The sequence below is a fragment of the Lactuca virosa genome, chromosome 8 (assembly GCF_052849685.1).
Source record: "Lactuca virosa cultivar CGN04683 chromosome 8, Lactuca_virosa_CGN04683_v6, whole genome shotgun sequence".
Classification (NCBI taxonomy): domain Eukaryota; kingdom Viridiplantae; phylum Streptophyta; class Magnoliopsida; order Asterales; family Asteraceae; genus Lactuca; species Lactuca virosa.
In genome coordinates this window covers 221,412,580-221,438,362 of record NC_136433.1, presented here as the reverse complement: position 1 = coordinate 221,438,362, position 25,783 = coordinate 221,412,580, and the positions used below count along the sequence as shown (strand labels likewise).

At 37.4% G+C, this 25,783-nt stretch overlaps 1 long non-coding RNA gene across 1 annotated transcript; it reads right to left on the bottom strand.

Annotated features, from left to right (window-relative positions):
• Positions 1-357: 357 nt before the first annotated feature.
• Positions 358-24,775, bottom strand: LOC145132301 (uncharacterized). The gene is made up of 2 exons (XR_013717977.1): positions 24,679-24,775; positions 358-880 (listed from the first exon to the last, which is right to left on the bottom strand). It is a non-coding gene; the product is annotated as an uncharacterized LOC145132301 (long non-coding RNA).
• Between the last annotated feature and the right edge of the window lie 1,008 nt (positions 24,776-25,783).

The following is a 25,783-nucleotide window of genomic DNA, read 5'->3' as shown; positions in this document are numbered from 1 at the left end:
ATTTATTGAAACATAAATAAATCATGACGAATAGAGTTATCGTCCCTTGTGGTGGATATGAAGAGTACATATCAACATGTACTAGATCCATTAGTCCTTCACTTGCCTCACATAAACATGTGAACAATGATTTGTGTCATAATTTTCCAATGAACAAGAATCTCATATATAATACAATTCAAATTGTATGATTCCAAGTATCAGTCTAGTTGGTAATGAGATTTCCTTTCACTTGGTTTATTATGATATTACCACAAGCGATATCATAAGAATCAAATCCACAATTAATATTGCTATTATTAGAAACGTAACCAACACTTTCATTAATGTCATTGCAAGGAAATAAGATAAGGCAACTACGTAAACTAAAACTTCATTTTATTGCTGAAAGGAAAATTGGAACCTGTCCTTACAATGCATAAAATGAGAAAAATGTATTTCTAGACATTTCTGAAGAGTAATAGCAACCTATTAAATTATCCTAGGTCGCTAGCGGTAGCTCAAAAATTCTAACCATCGAACCATGTAACCAAAGTCCATTTCCCATGATCTGATTTAGCCCGCTTCACTTAAGCTTCCTTCTTCCTTTTAGATCCTTCAATACCATCAAAATGTGATCATCACATTATGTATTATGTCACACCCCCAAACCGAATTGGCGGAAACATTCGGGGGTGGAGGACGTCATGTACAGTATCATAACAATGCATAATAGTAAAAACAAGCAACAACATCCAATGCATTAATAGAATAGTTAAATACATGTGTGTTCTTTTGTAAGGTTTAAATGACACCAAAATGTACAATCAAAATAAAGACGAGTCTTGGATCCACTCCGTCCTTCAAAAAGCTGCATGGGTGTACCTGTCTTATTGGTTCCCTGAGAATACAAGTTATTTTGAAAGAGAGTATCAGCATAAAATGTTGGTGAGTTCATAAGTATTTAGTGTCATTTAGTAATTAGAGACTTCGAAATGTTTGTATTGAAACCTTGAAAAGTTTATAAAGTTTTCCCAGAAAATCCTATATTTCCTGCTTATAAAATAATGTAGCCTTCAACCCGAGGCTCGAATGTTCTACATGTTTGTTTTTGTATGAAAATGTAATGTTTACATATGTACTTGTAATAGTAGGGAAAATATAGTAATACTTTGTTACTGTACAAAAGTATGTTTCTTCCCATTTATTTCTATCATTTACTAGGATAATAGTGTTTTCTACCTCAGCAGTGACACTGCTGACTATGAAGTGATAAAACGAAGACTCAAGGTCGTATTAAATGTACCATACTCCTTGGTGAGTCTTATTGCCTTTAATTTCAAGTTGGTTAATTAAAGGTTTAGATGTGAATTAGTTTGTAACCATGTTGATCGACGACTGAATACTTGACGACCTTCTGGCGTCATAAAATAGTGAGGTGACATTTTGTCACCCCTTGGCCTTACCGGCTGGGACTGTAGCTAGCAGTCGGGGTGTGGGAGTGTCTGTCCCATATAGATCTATACACACGATGCCCGCTCTCCCTCCAGGAGACTCTGGTTACAATATGATACAACAATGTATTGTTGTATCATGAAATAGTATTTCACATTCTAGTTATCGTATTCTAGTGTTTGTATAGTAAGTTATAGTGTATTAATGTTCTCTCTGTACTAGCATATAGTATGTTCTCTTGTATAGTATAGTGTATGTTCTCTTAGTTTCTCATCATAGTATGTTCTTTCTGTTTCTCATAATAGTAAGTTTGTATCGACTCATAAGTGAACTAAAATGTTTCAACTTGTATCCCCCCCCCCCCAAAAAAAAGCATTTAAAATCATTTAAAAGGTAGATTCAGAGGTATGAACTCACCTGTACTGAGTGGTTCTGACGTGTGGTTGGAAGAGGATTGCAGAGTGTCAGGTGTAACCTTGAGCACACAATGATCCTAATAGACACATATAGACATGTATGTGTATGAATTTAGTGTATAGACGACTAAATAAGAAGGGTAACACCCTTATTGGCTAGGGAACTCTAAGATTTATGGGATACAATCACATATTATTGCATAATTAGGGTATAGGGCCACCCTATAGAGTTTACGGTCAAAGAGGTATGACCATTGGAGTTTACGGTCCAAGTGTTCACGGTCCTTGGAGTTTACGGTCTTAGGTGTTTACGGTTCTAGTGTTTACGGTTCTAGTGTTTACGGTCCAATGACCTTACGGTCATGGAGTTCACGGTCTAAGGAGATTCAACCGCAAACTCATCAAATCTTGCACAAATGATGGTTTTCAAGGGCTTCATTCAAAGGCCTCGGATTCTAGGGACCATGCTTAGCCTTAGGAAGGGTAAAGGCTATAAGAACACCCTTTATAAGGGTTTACGGTCTATGAAGATTCATAGGAACGTAAACTCTTTTGTTCATGCAAAGAGTGATGATCTTAAGTCCAAAATGAAGGATTGTAACTAGATAGATGTAAAGGAGGATGGTACTTACGGTTTTGAAGGCAAGGAAGGTGTTTTCGGTCCAAAACACAACCGTGTTCTTGAGAATCTTTGATGATCTAGGTAAAAGATGAAATCCTTGGATGAATCAAGAGTGAAACATGGATTTAGGAAGGATCTAACACACAAAGAAGGAATCACTTACTTGTTCTTGAAGATTTGGAAGCAAAATTTTATGCTTTTTGAGAGAGAATCGGTTCTATGGCTTGAAAGAGGGAAAAGAATAGCTGAAGTGATCACCCTCCATATATATATAGGGATGGGTTTACGGTCACCATGACCGTAAACTCATTGGTCTTGACCGTAAACTCCCTTTTTGAGGAGGTTTACGGTTGCAGGCAGTTAAGAACTTAAGCTGCTATTTCCAACCTCTTATTCCATTGATGTACTAGGGTTAGAACACTCAAAATCGGTTCCAAATAGTGATAACTGGAAGCCAAATGAGTCTAACACTGATAGGTTTAATTAATTAAACAAGCTTGGAAATTTCGGGTTGTCACATCATCCCCCCGTTAGAGGGAATTTCGTCCCGAAATTAAAGTTTAAGCAACTAAGTTATTACAAATAATTAAGTAAAAAGATGAGGATATTTATGTTTCATTTGATCCTCGTGCTCCCAAGTGAATTCGGGACCTCGCTTGGCATTCCAGCGAACTTTCACTATCGGGATACGACTTTACTTCGTTCGTTTAACATCTTGGTCCATGATCTCTACAGGTTCTTCCACGAAGTTGAGGCTCTCGTTGATCTCGATCTCATCGAGTGGGATTATAAGAGTCTCGTCGGATAGGCACTTTTTCAAGTTCGAGACGTGGAAAGTAGAATGTACGTTACTAAGTTTACGAGGTAGGTTGAGTTTGTAAGCTACAGGGCCGATTCTAGCGAGAATCTCAAAAGGCCCTATGTATCTTGGATTGAGCTTCCCACGCTTTCTGAAGCGTATTAAGACCTTCTAGGGTGAGACTTTCAAAAGAACGCGGTCTCCCACCTAGAATTCCAAAGGTTTCCTTCTCTTGTCAGGCGTAGCTTTTCTGTCGGTCCCTAGAGGCTTTCAATCGTTCACGAATCCAAACGATCTTCTCTGTCGTTTCCCGAATGATCTCCGGACCTATGAGAGTGCTGTCAGGAATTCATCTTTTAGCTAACTGTGTGTCGCCCACCTCAGCCCATCACATAGGGGATCTTCACTTCCGGTCATAGAGGGCTTCAAATGGAGCAGCCTTTATGCTCGTGTGATAACTATTGCTGTAGAAAAACTCGACAAGGGGTAAATGAGTATCCCATGCCTTCCCAAATTCGATCACACAGGCTCGCAACATATCTTCTAAGGTTTGAATAGTCCTCTCACTTTGTCCGTCGATCTGCGGATGGTAGGCTGTACTCATGTCCAACCTCGTTCCAAGGGAACTTTGTAGTGACTGCCAGAACCTCGAAGTGAATCTACTATCCCTATCGGAGATAATAGATATAGGGACACCATGCAGTCGTACGATCTCCCTAATGTATGTTCTTTTGAGCTCCTCCATCTTGTCAGTTTCTTTGATGGGCAGGAAGTGTGCGGATTTGGTCAATCTGTCGACGATGACCCAAATGGTATCAAGTCCACCCGTTGTCTTGGGCAAATTGGTTATGAAGTCCATAGTGATCCGCTCCCACTTCCATTCAGGTATCTCCGGTTGTTGAAGTAGACCTGATGGTTTCTGGTATTCGACCTTGACCTTGGCGCAAGTAAGGCATTTACTTACGAAGGTAGCAATCTCTGCTTTCATGTTAGGCTACCAGTATAACTTTTTAAGATCCAGATACATCTTATCTGAACCTGGGTGAACGGAATTTCGAGTGTTGTGCGCTTCCGTCGTGACCAAGTCTCTGAAGCCACCGTGTTTCAGTGTCCAGATCCGGTCCATGAGATAATAAGCTTCGTCACCCTTGACTTCCATGTTTTTATCCATCCCTCTCAGGGATTCACCGGCCATGTTTTCGGGCTTCAAAGCTTCAAGCTGAGCCTCCTTAATTTGGGTGGATAAGTGTGAATGGATAGTCATGGTCAACGATTTGACCTTACGACCAGAGTACTCCTTCCGACTTAGGGCGTCAGCTACCACGTTGGCTTTACCGGGATGATAACGAATTTCGCATTCGTAGTCATTGAGTAGCTCGACCCACCGTCGTTGTCTCATGTTGAGCTCCTTCTAGTCAAATATGTGTTGTAAGCTTTTGTGGTTTGTAAAGATAGTGCTTTTCGTACCATACAGGTTGTGTCTCCAGATCTTCAGAGCAAACACAACTGCTCCTAACTCAAGATCGTGTGTGGTGTAGTTTACTTCGTGCGTCTTCAGCTGTCTTGAGGCATAGACGATGACCTTACCTCGTTGCATCAAAACACAGCCGAGCCCCTGATTGGGTGCATCGCAATACACGACGAAGTCTTTTATCCCTTCTGGAAGGGATAGTATCGGTGCGGTGTATAAGGCTCGCTTCAGTGTTTGGAACGCCTTTCCTTGTTTCTCTTCCCAGTCAAAGGCCACGCCCTTCTGGGTCAATGTCGTAAGAGGTTTCGCAATTCGCGAGAAGTTCTGAATGAATCTGCGATAGTAGCCAGCGAGGCCTAGAAATTGATGAATTTCTATAGGCGTCTTCTGTGCTGACCAGTTCTCAATGGCTTTAATTTTGGAAGGGTCCACGTGGATTCCTTCTTCGCTAACCACGGGTCCTAAGAATTCGACTCTTCGGATCCAAAATTCGCATTTAGAGAACTTTGCGTAGAGCTTCTCTGTTCGTAGAGTTCCTAGGACTTGTCGCAGATGATCACTATGTTCCTCCTTACTTCGAGAGTAGATAAGTATGTCATCGATGAAGACGATGACGAACTGATCCAAGTAAGGACGGCATACCCTATTCATTAAGTCCATGAATACTGCGGGCGCATTGGTCAATCCAAATGGCATCACTATGAACTCGTAGTGTCCATAACGAGTTCGGAAAGCTGTCTTTGGAACATCCTCCTCTAACAATCGTAATTGGTGATACCCGGATCTCAAATCAATCTTTGAAAAATAGCTCGCCCCTTGCTGCTGATCAAATAAATCGTCTATACGGGGTAGGGGATAATGATTTTTGACGGTCAGTTTGTTCAGTTCTCTGTAATCAATACATATTCAGAATGAGCCGTCTTTCTTTTTCACGAACAAGACTGGCGCTCCCCAAGGTGAGAAGCTTGGTCTTATAAAGCCCTTACTGAGCAGTTCGTTAAGTTGACCGGATAGTTCTTGCATCTCTGCTGGTGCTAGACGATAGGGCGATTTGGCTACGGGGGTAGCCCTTGGAACTAAGTCGATCCTGAATTTGACTTGACGTTGGGGAGGTAATCCCGGTAGTTCTTCTGGAAAAACGTCGGGGAAGTCGCGTACTACGGGGAGGTCTTTTAGGTCTTTTGTTTTCTGGTTCACATCGACTATATGAGCAAGGAATGCACGATATTCCTTTCATAGGTATTTCTGGGCTTGCATGCACGAGATAATACGAAGGTTTGTACTGGGTTTGTCTCCGTAGATCAACAAGGTTTCGTTATTCGGTAGGTTTAGACGGACTGCTTTCTCGAAACACAGGATATCGGCGCGATAAAGACTCAACCAGTCCATGCCCACAATGACGTCAAAACTCTTGATTAGCACAGGTATGAGGTCTATTGGAATTGAATAGTTATCTAGTGTGAGGGTACAACCTATGTAAATCTCGTTAGAACTCTCTGTCTCTCCATTAGCCATTTCTACGACGAAGGTTTCTTTTAGTGCTTGTGGTGCTTGATTAAGTATAAGTTTAAAGTTTTGGTTCACAAAGCTCCTCTCTGCTCAACTATCAAATAGGACACATGCATATGAGTTATTGAGGAGGAACGTACCCGTGACTATTGTGGGGTCTGCCACGGCTTCATTGTGGCCAATAGCAAGTAGTCTCCCCGCTCCTCCTGCATTCCCAGCTTTAGGACAGTTTCTTTTGAAGTGCCCTGTCTCGCCACACCCGTAGCAGGCCTGGCTTACTCCTGTACCAGGGACCTGGGTGATGGGTCTGGGTGGTGCTTTGCAAAACCGGATGGTATGGCCCTTCCGGACACAGTTGGTACAGTGCATTTCCCGGCAGGGGCCGTTGTGATGGAAATTGCACTTAGTGCACTTGGGTAGGCTCCCTGTATATGGCTTTGCTGGTACAGGGGCAACAGGAGTTGTGGCAGCACGGACAGCCACAACCTGTTGGTTCTTGGAAGAGTGTTGAGCAGATTTGCCCTTCTTTCGGTCCCAACGCTTTCTCTTGTTGTTGGCCGCTTTGGTTGGTGCTGAGACAGCAGTTGTAGTTGTTGTTGGAGGAGAAGGAACCTCGTGATCGATAAGCCTTTGGGCCAATTGCTTGGCATTATCAAAGGTTGCAGGGTTCAATGCTAGCACGTTTCCTCGATACGGGGGTACCAAACCCCAGATGTATCTCTCGATTTTCTTGCTTTCGGTGGGGACCATGTTGGGACATAGAGTTCCTAGGTCGCTGAATCTGGCTGTATAAGCCATTATGTCGGAACCCTTCATCTTAAGGTTCCACAGTTCCTCTTCGAGTTTTTTAACTTCGCCCCTCGGGCAGTACTCCTTTGCCATTAGATCCTTCAGCGTCTCCCATCCCATAGCGTTAGCTGCTACCAGTGAGAGTGTTTTGACATGGCCATTCCACCATGTCAGGGCCCTTTCAGTGAAGGTGCAGGCAACAAATTTTATCTTGCTTCCTTCAGGACAAGAGCACATCTCAAAGATTACTTCTGTTCTTTCGATCCATTGGGACAGCGCAATGATCCCTCCGGTTCCGTTGAAGAACACTGGTTTGCAGCTGATGAAGTCTTTATAGGTACACTCCCATGTACGGGATTGGCTTTCACCATGGTTAGAGTTTGTGCCCGTTCCAGCTCCACTGGCACCACCAGAATTCACTTGAGTCATAGATGCGGTCACAGCAGCCTGAAACATCACCGCATCGAACTGCGGAGGGGGTGGTGGTGGAGTTTGATTTACAGGCGTGCCTCTGGTCGGACGCTTGCGAGGCGACATCTTTTACTGAAAGTTTATAGAGATGATGATAATAGTAAGAATCAATTGTAAGTATGATGAGAGTGATCCATGGACTAAATCGCCATAGCCCAACCACTAGAATGAGTGTATGATTGAAATAGAGACACCACAATAGAGTAGGGAAACACAAGAGTAAAGACCTTCCAATAAATTAGATAACTGCCCATATTACTGGTATTAATGATGTAAATGAGTCCGGGAAAAACGACCTAACAGTAGGTCTTACATCAAACCATAAGGGAAAAATGTTGACAACTTAGAAGTCTAGTTATAGTGTTTGAAAGACAGGAATATTTTACATAAAAGTGCTACTTAGATCATAGATAAGGTAGGCTATTCCTAAGATCAAAAGAAAGATGAGCTAGGCATCTTCTACTGGTGACGGGTATTCCTTGTGAGTACCCTCAGATCTACCAGTTGACATACTACGTCTTGAAGATGTCGCTCTTGAGCTCTCTGGCGCACTCGAAGTTCTATAACTTCAGCTCGGGATGCAGCTAGCTGTTGCTGCAGAGCCTCATTGGTTCTCGTAGTCCTTTCCATAGCCTCTTCGAGTTGGCGAATGCGGACCGTGTTAACGCCAGAGTTGGCGTCAATTTCCATGACTCGGTCGATGGCTGCGCGACCTTGCTCGACATTCCGAGCAATCCTGCGGACCATAATGGGCAAGACTCGGTCAGCTGAGCCTCCCTCGCTTATATTGTAAAAGATGCGATCTCCATTGAAGGGTAAAGGTTGACCCTGTTCATGGCTCCATTGGTTCAAGTTTGTCGCCCACAAAGGTGTGGGGCCTTGAAACGCTGGTCGGGGGTTGGGGTTAGGGATTTGGGCCTCTTGAGGCAGGTTGTTGACTTCTGGCTCGGACTCAGAACCATCCGAAAAACCTTCTGCGAGGTGATCATCCAAAGGGATTGGATGATCATCTTCTGGCTCTTCTTCAAGCCATCCAGCATTGCCTTGGTTTGGGAAGTATGGGTCGCCGTGGGGATGGAATCCAGCCATGATATCTACGCGAGAAAAGGGGTATAAGAATCTTATAAAAATAGACGCACTACTTAAGATAATTATAAGATGATCCTTACTAGTTACTTCAATACTTGCATAGTGCATACCAGTTACATGTAATCAAAACAGGATAGACCTTCGAATAAGTGACCCTAACTCTAAATCCACAACCAAACAAGGAACATGAAGTAAAGCAAAGGTTACAGATTCTAAGTCTATAACACCTTAGTCACAAATAACCTTAGCGTATCCACTTAGCAACTATTGACCTACTAGTAAAGACCTTTTTAGTTCTCAAATAAGTAATTATAGTAACACAAAATACTCCTATAGTATTTTAGGTTTATGTTATGTTCTAATGTTCTCGTTGTAGTAGTGTTGGTAAGTTTTTAGACTTGTTGCAACACCACAACCATTCTTAGGCACATGCTAGTCACTCTTCGGAAAATATAGTTGATCAGGCTATATCCTCCCAGGTTTGACTATATGTCTCTAAGCCTAATCGTGTTGTTCAACAATCGTAATACTTTTGTTCTGTCCTAGTAACACTGTTTTTAGTATGAATGCAGGTATGTATACGTAGTTAAATATTTTATTATTTAAAAGTATAAACTCTTGGTCAGAGTATATTAATCCCGTTGTGTTTATAGTTTGTATATCTTTTATGGGTTGATATACTCGATTCACTATAAACAATGCTATGATACCAATCTGTCACACCCCCAAACCGAATTGGCGGAAACATTCGGGGGTGGAGGACGTCATGTACAGTATCATAACAATGCATAATAGTAAAAACAAGCAACAACATCCATTGCATTAATAGAATATTTAAATACATGTGTGTTCTTTTGTAAGGTTTAAATAACACCAAAATGTACAATCAAAATAAAGACAGGTCTTGGATCCACTCCGTCCTTCAAAAAGCTGCATGGGTGTACCTGTCTTACTGGTTCCCTGAGAATACAAGTTATTTTGAAAGAGAGTATCAGCATAAAATGCTGGTGAGTTCATAAGTATTTAGTGTCATTTAGTAATTAGAGACTTCAAAATGTTTGTATTGAAACCTTGAAAAGTTTATAAAGTTTTCCCAGAAAATCCTATATTTCCTGCTTATAAAATAATGTAGCCTTCAACCCGAGGCTTGAATGTTCTACATGTTTGTTTTTGTATGAAAATGTAATGTTTACATATGTACTTGTAATAGTAGGGAAAATATAGTAATACTTCATTACTGTACAAAAGTATGTTTCTTCCCATTTATTTCTATCATTTACTAGGATAATAGTGTTTTCTACCTCAGCAGTGACACTACTGACTATGAAGTGATAAAACGAAGACTCAAGGTCGTATTAAATGTACCATACTCCTTGGTGAGTCTTATTGCCTTTAATTTCAACTTGGTTAATTAAAGGTTTAGATGTGAATTAGTTTGTAACCATGCTGATCGACGACTGAATACTTGACGACCTTCTGGCGTCATAAAATAGTGAGGTGACATTTTGTCACCCCTTGGCCTTACCGGCTGGGACTGTAGCTAGCAGTCAGGGTGTGGGAGTGTCTGTCCCGTATAGATCTATACACACGATGCCGCTCTCCCTCCAGGAGACTCTGGTTACAATGTGATACAACAATGTATTGTTGTATCATGAAATAGTATTTCACATTCTAGTTATCGTATTCTAGTGTTTGTATAGTAAGTTATAGTGTATTAATGTTCTCTATGTACTAGTATATAGTATGTTCTCTTGTATAGGATAGTGTATGTTCTCTTAGTTTCTCATCATAGTATGTTCTTTCTGTTTCTCATAATAGTAAGTTTGTATCAACTCATAAGTGAACTGAATCTTGTATGTTACATTGTACTAGTAATAGTGAGTAGTAATCTCTTAAACTATACCTATTATAGCTTACTAGTAATGTTGTTTGAATAACTGCTTGCGTATTGAACTGAAATAAAAGCTTTTATATCTATATACATATACATAATATATAACTAAGGTTCAAACGACACTCGGACAAACAACCGAATACTCTAAGTCCACAACCAAACAAGGAACAGGAAATAGGGCGAGTTATCAGTCCTAAGTCCTTTCAATCTTACTTATATAACTATATCTATATAGACATGTTTTCGGACAGTATAAGTAAAAGAGTTTAAATACGTAGTTTTAGTTTGAAAAGAATTTGATACAGATATTTTTGAAATAGATGTTTGATAACACAGTTTGAAAGTATATGAAGATCTATCTGTTTGTTCTAGTTATTAATCACATGTGATTGATATAATAACTAAAATGTTTCAACTTGTATCCCCCCCCCCCAAAAAAAAGCATTTAAAATCATTTAAAAGGTAGATTCAGGGGTATGAACTCACCTGTAGTGAGTGGTTCTGACGTGTGGTTGGAAGAGGATTACAGAGTGTCAGGTGTAACCTTGAGCACACAATGATCCTAATAGACACATATAGACATGTATGTGTATGAATTTAGTGTATAGACGACTAAATAAGAAGGGTAACACCCTTATTGGCTAGGGAACTCTAAGATTTATGGGATACAATCACATATGATTGCATAATTAGGGTATAGGGCCACCCTATAGAGTTTACGGTCAAAGAGGTATGACCATTGGAGTTTACGGTCCAAGTGTTCATGGTCCTTGGAGTTTACGGTCTTAGGTGTTTACGGTTCTAGTGTTTACGGTCCAGTGACCTTACTGTCATGGAGTTCACGGTCTAAGGAGATTCAACCGCAAACTCATCAAATCTTGCACAAATGATGGTTTTCAAGGGCTTCATTCAAAGGCCTCAGATTCTAGGGACCATGCTTAGCCTTAGGAAGGGTAAAGGCTATAAGAACACCCTTTATAAGGGTTTACGGTCTATGAAGATTCATAGGACCGTAAACTCTTTTGTTCATGCAAAGAGTGATGATCTTAAGTCCAAAATGAAGGATTGTAACTAGATAGATGTAAAGGAGGATGGTACTTACGGTTTTGAAGGCAAGTAAGGTGTTTTCGGTCCAAAACACAACCGTGTTCTTGAGAATCTTTGATGATCTAGGTAAAAGATGAAATCCTTGGATGAATCAAGAGTGAAACATGGATTTAGGAAGGATCTAACACACAAAGAAGGAATCACTTACTTGTTCTTGAAGATTTGGAAGCAAAATTTTTATGCTTTTTGAGAGAGAATCGGTTCTATGGCTTGAAAGAGGGAAAAGAATGGCTGAAGTGATCACCCTCCATATATATAGGGATGGGTTTACGGTCACCATGACCGTAAACTCATTGGTCTTGACCGTAAACTCCCTTTTTGAGGAGGTTTACGGTTGCAGGCAGTTAAGAACTTAAGCTGCTATTTCCAACCTCTTATTCCATTGATGTACTAGGGTTAGAACGCTCAAAACCGGTTCCAAACAGTGATAACTGGAAGCCAAATGAGTCTAACACTGATAGGTTTAATTAATTAAACAAGCTTGGAAATTTTAGGTTGTCACATATTAAGACTCTAAGAATAGGAACTTATAAAACAATGGAGTTAGATAATGGATGTACCAGAAGTAGAGTCATACAAATTGATTTTACCATCTCTGAGATCCTTCACGTACTTTGGGCAGCTTCGCAACCAGTGTCCCTTAAATTGGCAATAGAAACAAATGGACTCTTTGGCTTTAACACATGGAATGATCCTAGAACAAAACTTTCTCTTAACCATACGATCAAACGGTTTGACCTTAGACAACTCCTTTCCATTGGGAAGAGAAAATATTTCTGGATCACCAATGTCACCATTTCCAATGTCCATGGAAACCTTAGAATCAGACCATATAAGCATCTCTGCTTTAGATATGTGCTTATGCATTTCTGCCTCAATAACCACTAACATTTGTGTCAGATCTATTAGGGTGACATCGAGATTCCTCATATGAAAGTTCTCAATGAACTGACCATACGACTTAGGAAGTGAGATAAGAACCAAATCAATGGCTTGCTCCCTTGGAAATACGACACCCATCCTATCTAATTTTTCAATGTACGACTTCATTTTCAGAAGGTGTGCACACACAGAATTTCCATCTTCATGTTTACATGCTAAAAGGGCTTGAGTTTTTTCATATCTTTCAACTCGTGACATTGGGAGATTCACAGGAGGAGGAGAAGGTGGAAGAGTTGAAGAGAGACGATGTCTAGTTCCACCATTTTCTAAGGAAGAGAATACATTTTCACATTGGCTTAAAGGTGGAAGATCATCTCCAAATGATTGAGGAAAACCATTTCCATAAGAACGAGGAAGACCATTTTTATCTTTATTTGACATCTAATATTGGGAGAAGAGAGAATTCAAGTTAGTTGATTTTAATCCTTAATTATTAACCCATAATTAAATTAAGGCTAGGATCCATATTTTCGATTCGACCTTTGAATAGGGATGCCGTAATCAAATTCGAATGTATTTTAGGTAGGTTGAGTCATCTCACCAATTTCAATCACATGAAACTCTTATATCTTTTGAGATTAATTGAATCTTATCAATGGCATGTTTAATCTTGATTATGCGCTTACCAATTGTGATTGGGATGCCGAGGATCACAATTAAGATGTGAATAACCATGCAAACCCGCTCAAACACCCTCAATCGATTTATGATCTCGCATTGATGTGTCGGTTAGCCACACACGCTCCATCAACAATCATTAACATGAGTTGTTTTACTATTTCACCTTTATAGTCCCAAATTAGTGTGTCGGTTAACCACACACTCTCCACTAACAACTCATAAGGAAACAATGTGCGTTTTCATGGATTATCATATAATTTCACATTTTTTCTAAAGTAACGAGAGTGAGATTTTTAAAAGGTTTAGTTACTTTATAGTATCATAATTTTAAGAGGTTATGTCCTATCAAATCCGTTCGGCTAACGACCCTCCACTATACAAGGGAGCAGTGGGTGAGAATAGACACTCATTCAACGGTCATTTTATAGGTCGCGTCCTTATACCCCCCCCCCCCTTAGAGTATGACTTCGTGAATGAGGCGTACTAGCGATTTGACTGACTTATCTTATACGTATAATATATTGAACTTTTAATCATATATATATATATATATATATATATATATATATATATATAGTGTATTTTAAACTTTTTAAAATATCAGGGTTTAAAATTAATCTTTCGAATTAAACAATTAATAATAATTAATTTTAAACTAAATAACGATCTAATATTTTATCTTAATTAAACAATTAACCAAATAAATTCAAATCATATTATTTACCAATTAAACAATTAATTAAATAATTTAATTTCATGGATTAAATAATTATTTACCAATTAAACAATTAATTTAAATAATTCAAATTTAATCCTAATCCCTTATACTTCTTTTGATTAATTCATTTTACTGCACAATCAAATAGAAAACCAGACTTTGATACCACTGATGGGTTTTCTAGGTTATAAAAAAATTACATGTGGCGGAAAAACTCTTAAACCCTTAAGTTCACATGCAATTAGAAAGGATCTATGTTTTCTCTATTGATAGAACCTAACTATGAATATCAAGAAAACCCTAAGAGAGAGGCTATAAAATCGAAATTCATACATAAAATAAGGATTACATACGTTTTGGTTATTATTGTAAATAATCAAAGTAGAATGCTTCTTCTAGATCTTGGAAAGCGAGCACCAAAGGAATGGATGCCTCTAATGGCTTGTACCCAAAACTCTAGTAGCAAGAAGACTTGAGGAGAGAGGAGACTAGAGCATAAAATCATCTCTATGAAAGAAAGTATATATGTATGGAAAATATGGCATCCATGGTTTCCTATTTATACTTTCTCAAGGAAACGCCCATGGAAACCAAAGAGTCCTTTGAATGATTAATGCTAACTAATCTTAGAATTAACTCCAAATTAATTCTAATTAATCAATTAATCATTACTATTTCTAATTAATATATTAATCATATACTATATTAATAAATCATATATTTAAATTTCCAATTAGTTTATTATTCATATAATAAATTAATAAATTATCCTCTATCTCCAACTGTCATTCTAATTAGTTACTAGTTTTGAGGCAACCCAAAAAGGAATTTGCTTCTAATTCAAGAATATACCAATTTAGTTATTGGCTTAGACACCTTAATCCAACATAATCAACCTCTAATCTTAAAGAATTTTTTGGATGTGCGAACTCTCGAAAAAAACACCATAGAATGTCTTTTAACATTTTATATTTAGAACCTTGATGTTTTTGAATAGTTAAATTACACCCTTATGGACTTTATTAATAGTTAATTAAATGTTTAATTAAAAGAGTATTCTTAAATCCATAATCACATGGTTTAAGTTTAATTAAATTAAGAGTATAATTTATTAATAGATTAAACCACCAAGTATTTTAAATGGTTAAAATACACCCTTATACTAAATAAAATTAAAAGTGTAATATATTATATATGTATAAGTAAAAGGTCAGTCTTACCGTTAGTAGGCCTCATTCACGAAGCTAATCTATAAGGGGGTATAAGGAAACTGTCTATAAAATGGCAGTTGAATGGGTGTCCACTCTCACCCACCGCTTCCTTGATTGGTAGAGGGTCGTTAGCCGAACGGATAGGATATGACACAAACTCCCACTAAAAGTATAATGAAAATACAAAGTAACTAAACATTTATAAATTTCCTATCTTAGTTACTTAGGAAAAATGTGAATTTGATGCTAATCCATGAAATTGCACATTGCACCTTATTAGTCGTTAGTGGAGCGTGTGTGGTTAACCGGAAAACTAATATGGGACTAATGAAGGATGGCAATGGGTAGCTCGTGGTTTGTCATAGATCAATGGAGCGTGTGTGGTTAATTGAACATTGATTAGGTGATAAATATGTTCGAGAGTACCAAGCTAATTTGCATGGTTATTCACACCTTGTTTGTGATCCTCGGTATCCCAGTCACAAACTTGAAGGGCATAATCGAGATTAAACATGTCATTGACAAGATCAATGAATCTCAAAAGAATCTAGGAATTTCAATTTATTTAAAACCTAATATTCAATTTCGTTTTTCATGGTGGAAATTGGTAAATCGTCATTTACCTACCTTCAAATATTTTACAATTGGATTACGGTATCCCTCTTCCGAATTGTAGAATATTGTGTTGGGTCCTAGCCTTAATATTTCATTTTGGGTGTTATATTAAGGACTTAAATCAACTAAACTTGAATTTCTCCCTTGTAGATGTCTAGTTCTGAAAACTATGGTCTTCCCGAATCTTATGGAAAAAGCTTTCCTCATGAAGATGATGTTCCCAGAAATCATACTTCACTTCCTCCACCTCCTCCAATAGTTCTTCCTAACCCACATGTTCGTCGACTTGAAAAGTTCAAGGTCACTCAAGCCCTATTGGCTAGCAAACACCAAGATGGAAGGTCTGTGTGTGCACATGTCTTGGATATGAAGTCACACATTAATAGACTGGGAATGTTGGGTGTCGTTTTCCAAAGGAAGTTGGCTGCTGACTGGGTTCTTCAGTCACTTCCCGAGTCGTATGGTCAGTTTGTTATAGACTATTATATGACAGATCACGACGTAACCCTAATTGATCTTACCTATTTGTTAATTGCTGCTGAATCAATAATGATTTGGCGCACCGGTCAAGCAAATTTGTTTGGAATATCTACTTCCCAAGCTGCCATGGACATAGGCAATGACATAGATAGTCCAGAAATGATCTCTTCTCTTATGAGAAGGGAATTGTCTATGGTCAAAAGATTTGACCATAAGAGAAAAGCCAGTTCTGAGATAGTTACATGTGCAAATTCCAAAGAGTCCACTTGTTTCTATTGCCATTTGAAGGGACATTAGAAGCAAAGCTGCCCTGACTACCTGAAAGATCTAAGATAGGGTAAAATCAAATTGTATGATTCTACTTTAGGTAAGTCCACTATCTAACTCTATTAAGTTCCTATTTGTAGATTCTTAATACATGATGTGATAAGATTACATTTTGAGGTTTTGTAGAATCAAAGGAAGCTTAAAGGAAGACTAAGTTGAGTCTGATGGTGAGAGATGGATTTCGATCGCATGGTTCAATGATCGTATTTTTGAGCTGCTACTTAAGAGTTATGATAGATTGCTTAGAAATATGTAGTAACATAGTTTTCATTTGTAATTGAACTGTAAGGACAAGTTTTTCCGCAATTTTATAAATAAAGAAAAATTTGATATTATCTTATTTTATATTTCCTTACAATGACATTTGTGAAAATTGATGTTTGTATGTATCTATTTTTAGCAATATGGATTTGATTCTTTCGTTTGTGGTAGTGTCTAAATTTACCAAATAAGGAAAGATTCTCATCACCAAGTTTCAATTGGACGAAAACTTGGAATCATGCAACTTGTATTGTATGATGAACGAGAACTTTCGTCTTTGGGAAATTAAGACTAATTCCTAGTTCACATGTATATGTGAGTCAAGTGAAGGACTAGGGGATCGGGTACACCTGGTTGTGCACTGGTCAGGTTCACCACAAAGAACGATAAGACTATTCGTCATGATTTACTAAAAGATTAGTGAATATGATTATGCTTACAAGATTAAGTATAATTTTGAATCATTGAAAAGCTTCAACGTATAGCAGAACGAATATGAAGAATCAAATTAGGTAGAAAGATAAAAGTTTCTCCAATCTGAAAGGAAAGGAGAATACTTTAGTATCATGTTTTATGATCATCTGATTGATTATGGAGCCATATCACAATTGATCCTCTAAGGACGCCTTAGTGTACTTGTATGGCTAAGAAGAGGAATCGGGAGTTGTTGAAATGGTTAAATCAATTAAGGTGAATCATACTTCGTTCTAAAACCAAGTCTTAGAGTCATGCTCCAAGATTGTGACTTTAGTGACATATCTTATGTAGGTTTATAACACATCATGAAATGTGGAGTAGAAATGTTTTCTAACTCTTGCATATTTCAAATTGGTAAGTTGTGATGTCTTGGATAAGACAAAGACCAACTAAGCCCAATTATATGAAGTGTTCGTCTTGATAAGAATCCGCACTAACTCTTGAATATTTGTTTGTAAAGGAATGTTTCTTGACAAGAGAATCTTATATGTCAAGAGGTCAGTGGGAGTCTTAAAGATCTTAACAGGTTTCAAGAACTAATCAAGAATAAACCTATTGTTTATCACTAGCACACGACTTGAGGTTTGTAACCTATCGTGTTGACATATTCTTGTTTTTGTGCCCATTCCAGTTAAAGTTGACTATGCATGTGAGTTCTATCAGTTCTCAATTATTTGCATAAAGCAAAGCACCTTGATCAGTGAAAGTTCATTGATAAGTAAGGGTGATCTGCTCAACAACTTGGAAGACATGGTAGGTCCTTGTGCTGCCAAGTGGAAAGAAATTAAGATTGAATAAGTTCAGTCCATATGAGTTTGAATTTGTAATAGACCTTGTCTTATGATAATAACAGATTCACATGGATAGGAACATATACACCACAAAATCTAAGTGACACAAGTTTTCTCTCCACTTCATGAAAATGATTGTGAGGATACGCTTTCACTAAGAAGATTTTAAGGAGATAGCAGTTGTGGTACTTGCATTCTCAAATTCGATTATGATTACGGCATCCCTCTTCATAGTTCGAATTGTGAGAAATGGCAAATAATCCGAACATTCAGAACTTATTGTTGTAGGTTATGAAATAGTTTAGACACGCATATGAGCTTTCTAATAAAAGGTGTATGAGCTTAGATAAAGGCTTATCGCATCATCTCGAATCAGAAATCTGAACTTTGGTAAGAAAGTCAATAAGTATTGATTTCTAGAAGTTTAGCTGATTTCTGCGTACATGTCAAAGCTAGTGGGAGCATAAGTGTTATGCTGGTAAGAATATAATCATTATGCTAGTGGGAGCATAATCATTATGGTAAATATTGTGAGTTTGCAATGCTGCTTATAGGGAACAAAGTTTTAATTTGCAAAATTGCAAAGTTTGAAAATTGTTTCACTATAGTAAGGGAGAGAATACTTATACTTTATTTCGAATCTAAAGTTTAGATTGAAGTATTAACCAAGCCTACTCATGAGCATATATGAATACCATGCTGAAATATTTCAACATGGCAATTCTATATATGGAAATGTTATAGCAAAAGACTGGTAAAGCATCATGTCTTTATGTAAGACATTATGAATCATATCCCATATGCTTCGGATATAGGATCGATTACATATGCTATAATATTCACATGTTCTAATTTTCCATATGCCTAGGTCATTAAGAGGGAAAAAGGACTAGAATCGGATATGACTAAATTGGTTAAGCAACTGTCAAGGATGATCTAAGGTTTGCCAAGGATTGGTCGCTTACGGGCAGTTGGAAGTAAAGTAATGAATGGACCATATTGACATTACTATGAATAGATATGATTCTATTGATAATGAGTTGTCATATGGGAAATATGGAAATATTTCCATAATGGGAGTTGGATATTAAGAATCTATGTGAAAGTTAGAAACTTTTATGCAAGAATGATGTTCAAAGGAATGTACTTTGAATTTGAGACTTCACTTCCATTGAATTGTTCGTGTAACAATCTCCGAAGGAATACTTTGTAATATCGTTGGCAAAGTCTCTGTGACTTTTGTACTTCGACATTACAAAATGTACATTGCATGATAGTTTAGAATCTAACACATTCTTATAGTGGTAAGAATTAGGTTTTCTTACACTAAGTAATAAGGATTTGGAATTATGAAATGAGCATCATTGAAATGTTTTCAATTGATCTATTTCACAAAGTAAGGACCATATATAAACATAGTGTGCATGCTTGGAGCATGGGATAACTATTGTTTTAATTCAAGTATTAAGTTGATTAATCGAAACATTGTACAATGAATAATGTGTAATCAATATGATGATTAAATAAAAAGTGTTTTATTTATATTCAAAAGTTTTGAGACCATACTGGATTCGATTATTCTTGTGTTTCACTTCGCATGTTTTGACTTCCCGAATAATAAGATTATTCAAACTATCCACACTCAATCATACTTTGGAAGTATGTATTGAGGTAAGACTGTCATGAATCAGACTGTAGATTGTCTAAGGTGTTTAGACATGGCGCGAGTTTGCTGCAGTGTTCATGAGTACTCCTGTAATACGATTTGAGTATTGGATTAAACCCACGCTCACATGAATCACTTCATGGATTTTATCATGAGTGGTTAGTGAGACGATAATATCTTATATTCTTCAAACGGAGACATATAGTTGCAGTTTACAAGTCGGTTGCACATTGATGATATGAAAACACATCAGTAACTTGGTGTTATAAAACGTATCATTGTGTGTGATTTGATGAGTAATAGAGCAAGCATATGAGTCGAAGTTTATCCGTTCCTTTTATCCTAAGGGGATAAAAGCGATATTTGTGGGCCCTCAATGATTTAGTGATGACAACCCTAAGCACTTGGCCAAACCTGGACTGATTTGATTTGTTCAATTAGTCGGTCGTCATAAATCGGAAATCGGGAAACAACACATGAACAGTGAGAATGATTATAATTCATGTCTCGATTCATACGATATCTAGAATGGAGGAATATATGATCCCTTATCTAATAGACACGTTAGAGTTCGACAGCGACTTTTAAAAGATACGATTGCTAATCGGATTTTAGAGTCGTACTTGCAATAATAGTTATTAGACTTATCCAATTAGGAGACTATTAGATTAGGTGTCTAAGACCATTACTATAATTGGTATGTACTTCACCCGGGAGTAGCATGGTCCATTTCGGGTTGCCTTCACTAGAACAATTTGATAGGTTGGATATTTGAGAAAGAGGTTGTTTGTGATTTATTAATATATTATAAGTATAATATATAAATTGAGAAATCATATTATTTAATTTGTATTGATCAAGAGTTAATTTAGAATTAATTTAGTGATCAAAAGAGACTAATTAAATTAACGGGGAATGATTATGTAAATCAGTGAGACATATGGTTTGGGCTAATGATCCATGATCAATTTGTAATGGGCTAAGCTTATGTGAAAGTCCATAAATTATTAGTCCAAATAAGTTATGGATCATAAGCCTAAGTGTAAGAATTAGGGTTACATATAACTCTTGGAATTCTACACTATATATGTAACCCACTAAAGCCAAAAATCGGACAAATGGTGGATTATTCTAAGAGATGGACGATTTTGTGTGCTCCATAACCTCCCTCATTATTCTCCGATTGTTCATGGTGTTTGTGACTTTTTTGAGGCACAACACTTGGGGTGCTAAGCTCTTAAATGCCAAATTCAACAAGCTACAACAAGAGGTAATATTCTAACTTATTTTTATGATTCATATGTCAAATTGTAACCTAGTTGTAGGCTTCATGCTTTGGATAATTTTTGTTGCATGTATAACTAGAGAAAACTTAGATCCAAAGCTATTAGGGTTGTATGTGCACCATAGGAGTGTTATAGTACATAAAAACCCAACAGAAAGTTGCAGGGAGTGGTTCTTCGAAAGATAACGATGATGCAAAGGTTGTTGGAAAAGTAATGTCAACACAAATTCTCACATCATTGCCAAAGACTTCATTCTCAACTGTTTCTACTACGGTTACAACAAGGCCAGTAACGAAAGGAGTTGTTATTGGGGGATCAAGTTCATCAAATCCACCTCAATCAAATGAAGAAGTAAAAGGTAAAGGGAAGGGTGTGACCACTTAGCCGATTTCTAAAGAGAAAAAGATTTCCTTGGAAAAACAGATGGAAAAAACAGAGGAAAATACAAAGCATTCTTCGTCAAAGGCAAAGTGACCCTCCTGGTCTCGAAAAAGGTGGTCCCACAAAGCATTATTGCTACGAAACCATTGAAGCCTTGGTTTTTAATGGGGTGATGCATGAGTTCGAGAAGGTTCCCAAAAAGAGTTATGATACTGAGATCACTAATTTTAATCTGTTAGATTTTCCTATCAACAAAATGATGTTCATGTATGCTCAGTATCAGATAGTTGAAAAGTTTGAAGACAAAGATGAATTCAAGAGGCTGAAACTTCGATTCCATGCTGTTCTTGGAAAAAGGGAAGAAAATATTTGCTCTTTGGTCAATATAGTCAGAGTTCTCAACATTTCCAATGATGTCTTGTTTGAAGGAGTGTTGCAGAATTTTCATTATCATGCTGTCCAAGCAAATAACGTAGCATTCGACTTCTCCGTAGCAGACTTCCCATTAATGAATCTTAACAATCTCATTAGTGTAGCAAGAATTCTGAAGGGAGTAGATGTTTCGAAATTCCAAATGACAACTAAAGAAGATTTCTTGATTGGGTATGAACACATTAAGTTGTTCATTGACAATTACTATGATTGTCTTGCAATAACTGGTGTGAAATTGGCGCTATCGATGGGAAAAGAAGTTACAGTGTCGCAATCAATGTCGAAAAGTCAATCAAGTTTAAAGAAGTTTGAAGACGGAGAGATTTGCAACAAGCCTCTTGGTATTGTGTTTGTGGGAAAGAACAAGAAAGGGAAAAATACGAAGTTTCTATCTCAAGCTTGTGATGTTGAAAGATATACTTCTTCACAGTATGTGAATCTTATTTTACGTATGAATAGTTGTATCAAGAACAATGATGGTGAAAAAGCGGAGATTCGCAAAACGATTAATTGGTATGCTGAGATAAGAAGAGTTTTGCATCAAGCGGCCCAGATGATGATGACTTAGGTTCGACACTCCTTACAAAGGGGGAGAATGTTGGGTTCGAAATTGATTGTGAGGTGTCGAAGTCTACCTGGTCATGTATAAGTGTCGAAGTCTGTTTGTATATTATTACATAGGGGGATTGTTAGTTTCGAAACTGTATTGTTTAGTCCCTTATGTATTTTTTGTATGCTTTTGTTATCCCTATAAATAGGGATGGATACTAGAGTTAGGGTAATCTTTCGAGTCTGAGCAACTTGTACTCTATTTTTCTCTGTATCTTTCAAGAGCATAATCGAGTCAACCAGATCATATTTACACCGTGTGTTCTTTATTCATTCATTACTCTGATTTTTGTTTTCATACTCGATCTTATAACAACTACATTGAAAACGTAGATCATTTCTAAGTTGTATGTGAACTTAAGGGTTTAAGTGTTTTTCTGCCACATGTAATTTTTATTTATAACCTAGAAAACCCATCAGATTATAGCAAGTGTTTGACAAGAATCGGGGGCTTGAAACTCCGAAAATGTGTTGAAGACGACCCACGCAATAGAAATCCCGCTAAAAAGGTTAATGTGAAGATTCCATCGTTTTCGAGGTGTTCATAAGGCTTTGCGGTATGGATTGGACTTGGCTACGCGTAGTGCCTACGTGGCAAGGCCACCTACGCGTGAACACCGCCCCAGGTGTGCGTAGGTGCCTTGTGGCGTGGTTCCGGCTACGAGCAAAGACGGGAAAGGTGATTGGTTAATGCCTTGTTTGACCATTTCTTTTTTCTGTGTCAACGTTCGTGGATTTATAAAGAAAAAGTCACTCTTTTTTAAAGAGTGAAGAAAATGGAGAAAAAGAGCAGGACGAAGAAACGAAGAAAATGACAATGTACAGGTGAGGAAGAAGATAGTAAAATGAAGGCTTGGCAACTTTGGTCCCTGGAGTCTTGGTTGATTACAAATCCCACCCTAAGTCAAATTTTTTATACTTAAATGATTTTTAGAAATTACAGATAAGACCCTTAACTTATATATTTCAATTATATTTTTTTAATTTCTAATATACCTTTAAATATTTATTTAAATATTTTATTGAATTTTAAGATTATGTTTTTTTATTTAACTTATTGTACTTTTTTATTACTAAAATATTTATTTATGTTTAATAACTATGTTTTTTTATTTAATATAATGTCAAAAAATAAAAAAATAAAAAGTAAATAATATGAGTGTAACCATTTCCAAGGGGTAGTAGCTAGGCTAGTAGTGAACATGTAGTGGAGCTGACGTGGAACTGATGTGACAACACTTTTCTTGACGTGGAACTGACGTGACAACACTTTTCTAGTGGGTATCGGGGTAACCATACCCCTTAGCCTAAGGTTCTAGTTGAGCACTCAAGCTCATGAACGATAAGAGACCCATAAGACCCCATTAGAGAAGGTTAAAAGGGTTGGGAAACTCTAAAATTGCCAGCAAGGAATTCCAAAATAGAAACCTCGCTAAAAACTGTTTTTTTCTAGTGGGTAAGGAGCTGTCGGAGGTTGCTCCGGCCTCTACAGAGCCGACACTGGCTCTTATGAACATTAGGGACGAAATGGAGAGAAAATCCACCTGCCTTTACAACTTGGTTCAAGCTTTTCAGAAGAAAACCTTCAAAACCCTAGCTATGGAAGCCTAGTGAGAAAACTCTACCGTTCTCGGGATTTGTCAACAAAAAAAATGAAGGGCACGATTTAAAAGTCAAAAGGGAAGTCTGTCTAAGGAATCGGGAACATTATCTTTTGCTTATTCGATTTTTGCATTAACCAAAACAGGGAAAGAAGACAACCTGCAAACTACTTCACCCACCAACTTCTTATTTATAACCTTCATGATTCAAAAAAAAAACTTCCACTAACTTCTAAAGCACGCGATCACCTTCAGGCACAAATGTCGTCTCAGTCCTTAGCGAGAAGCACACGAGCTGACGATGAATGAGTACCATACACAACCTAACTAACGAACATCGGGAGGAACTAATTCCTTAATCCTAGGTTCAAAGACTTCTAGATCTTACCTGACTTCCTCGCATACAAAGTCATCTCATACATCAACCATGTTGACCAAAAGCTCCACGATTCGATCCACCCATAAGACACCATTAGAGAAGGTTTAAAAGGGTTGGGACTCTCTAAATTTGGCAGCAAGGAATTCCAAAATAGAAACCTCGCTAAAACCTATTATTTTTTTCTTCTGGTGGGTAAGGAGCTGTCGGAGTTTGCTCCGGCCTCTACAGAGCCGACGCAGGCTCTTATGACCATTAGGGATGGAATGGAGAGAAAATTTACCTTCCTTGACAACTTGGCTCGAGCTTCAAAAGAAAACCTTCAAAACTCTAGATATGGAAGCCTAGGGAGAAAACTCTACCGTTCTCAGGATTTATCAACAAAAAAAAAAATGAAGGGTACGATATAAAAGTAAAAAAGGAAGGCTATCTACGATTTGGAACATTATCTTTTGCTTATTCGATTTTTGCAATAGCCAAAACAGGGAAAGAAGACAACCTGCGACGACCAGGAAGAAGACAACAAATTTCACAAATTGTCATAACTGGTCCCTACAATTTGGCATAAGAACCAAATCTACCCCTAAATCAATTTATCTAATTAAAATAGTTTCTGAAAATTGCAAATTACACCCTAGACCTACATATATATATATTTCATTTATTCAAAATGATTGATTTATTTAACTAGATCATCAATATAACTATTATTATTATTTATCCCTTTTCCATACATATATATAATGTCTTTCATTTATTCAATTCACTTTCCAAGCCTACAAAATTTAATCTTTAATTATATAAATATTCATTATTACTTATTAACCCTATTTTGAAATCATTAAGTGGAAACGGAGCATTACAGTAACAAAAACAACCAAAGGCACGAAGATGAGTGGGAGAGAAGCTTGAAGAAAGTGTGTAATATGTTATTGATGGAGCGAATGGTACGTTCAACCTTTGCATTTGTTGAGATCTCTAAGGACATGAGAATCAAATTTGAATGCCATGAATTTTGAAAAACAATCAAGAAGATGTTGACTGTTAAATTTACGACGGCTTTCACACTTAAATAGTTGTATGTCGGTTTTGAATTGATTTAACACATACGTACAAATTTTTTTTAAAGCTGAAAAATCTCAGTTTTTACATGTAAGGGAAACACCCATAGGAAGTGAGGAAAATCATCCATAAAAAAAACATAAACTTTAAAGCCACTAAAACTATAAACCAAAGAAATCCAGAGATCAGAGTGTATAAGTTCAAACACTCAAGAGGTTTTAGCACAGACAAGGAAAAAGGTAATCGACAATGTTTTCCTACTTGAAAAGCGTGACATAATGAAGAATTCTTACTAGAAGAGATACAATTATGAGTCTTATGAAATT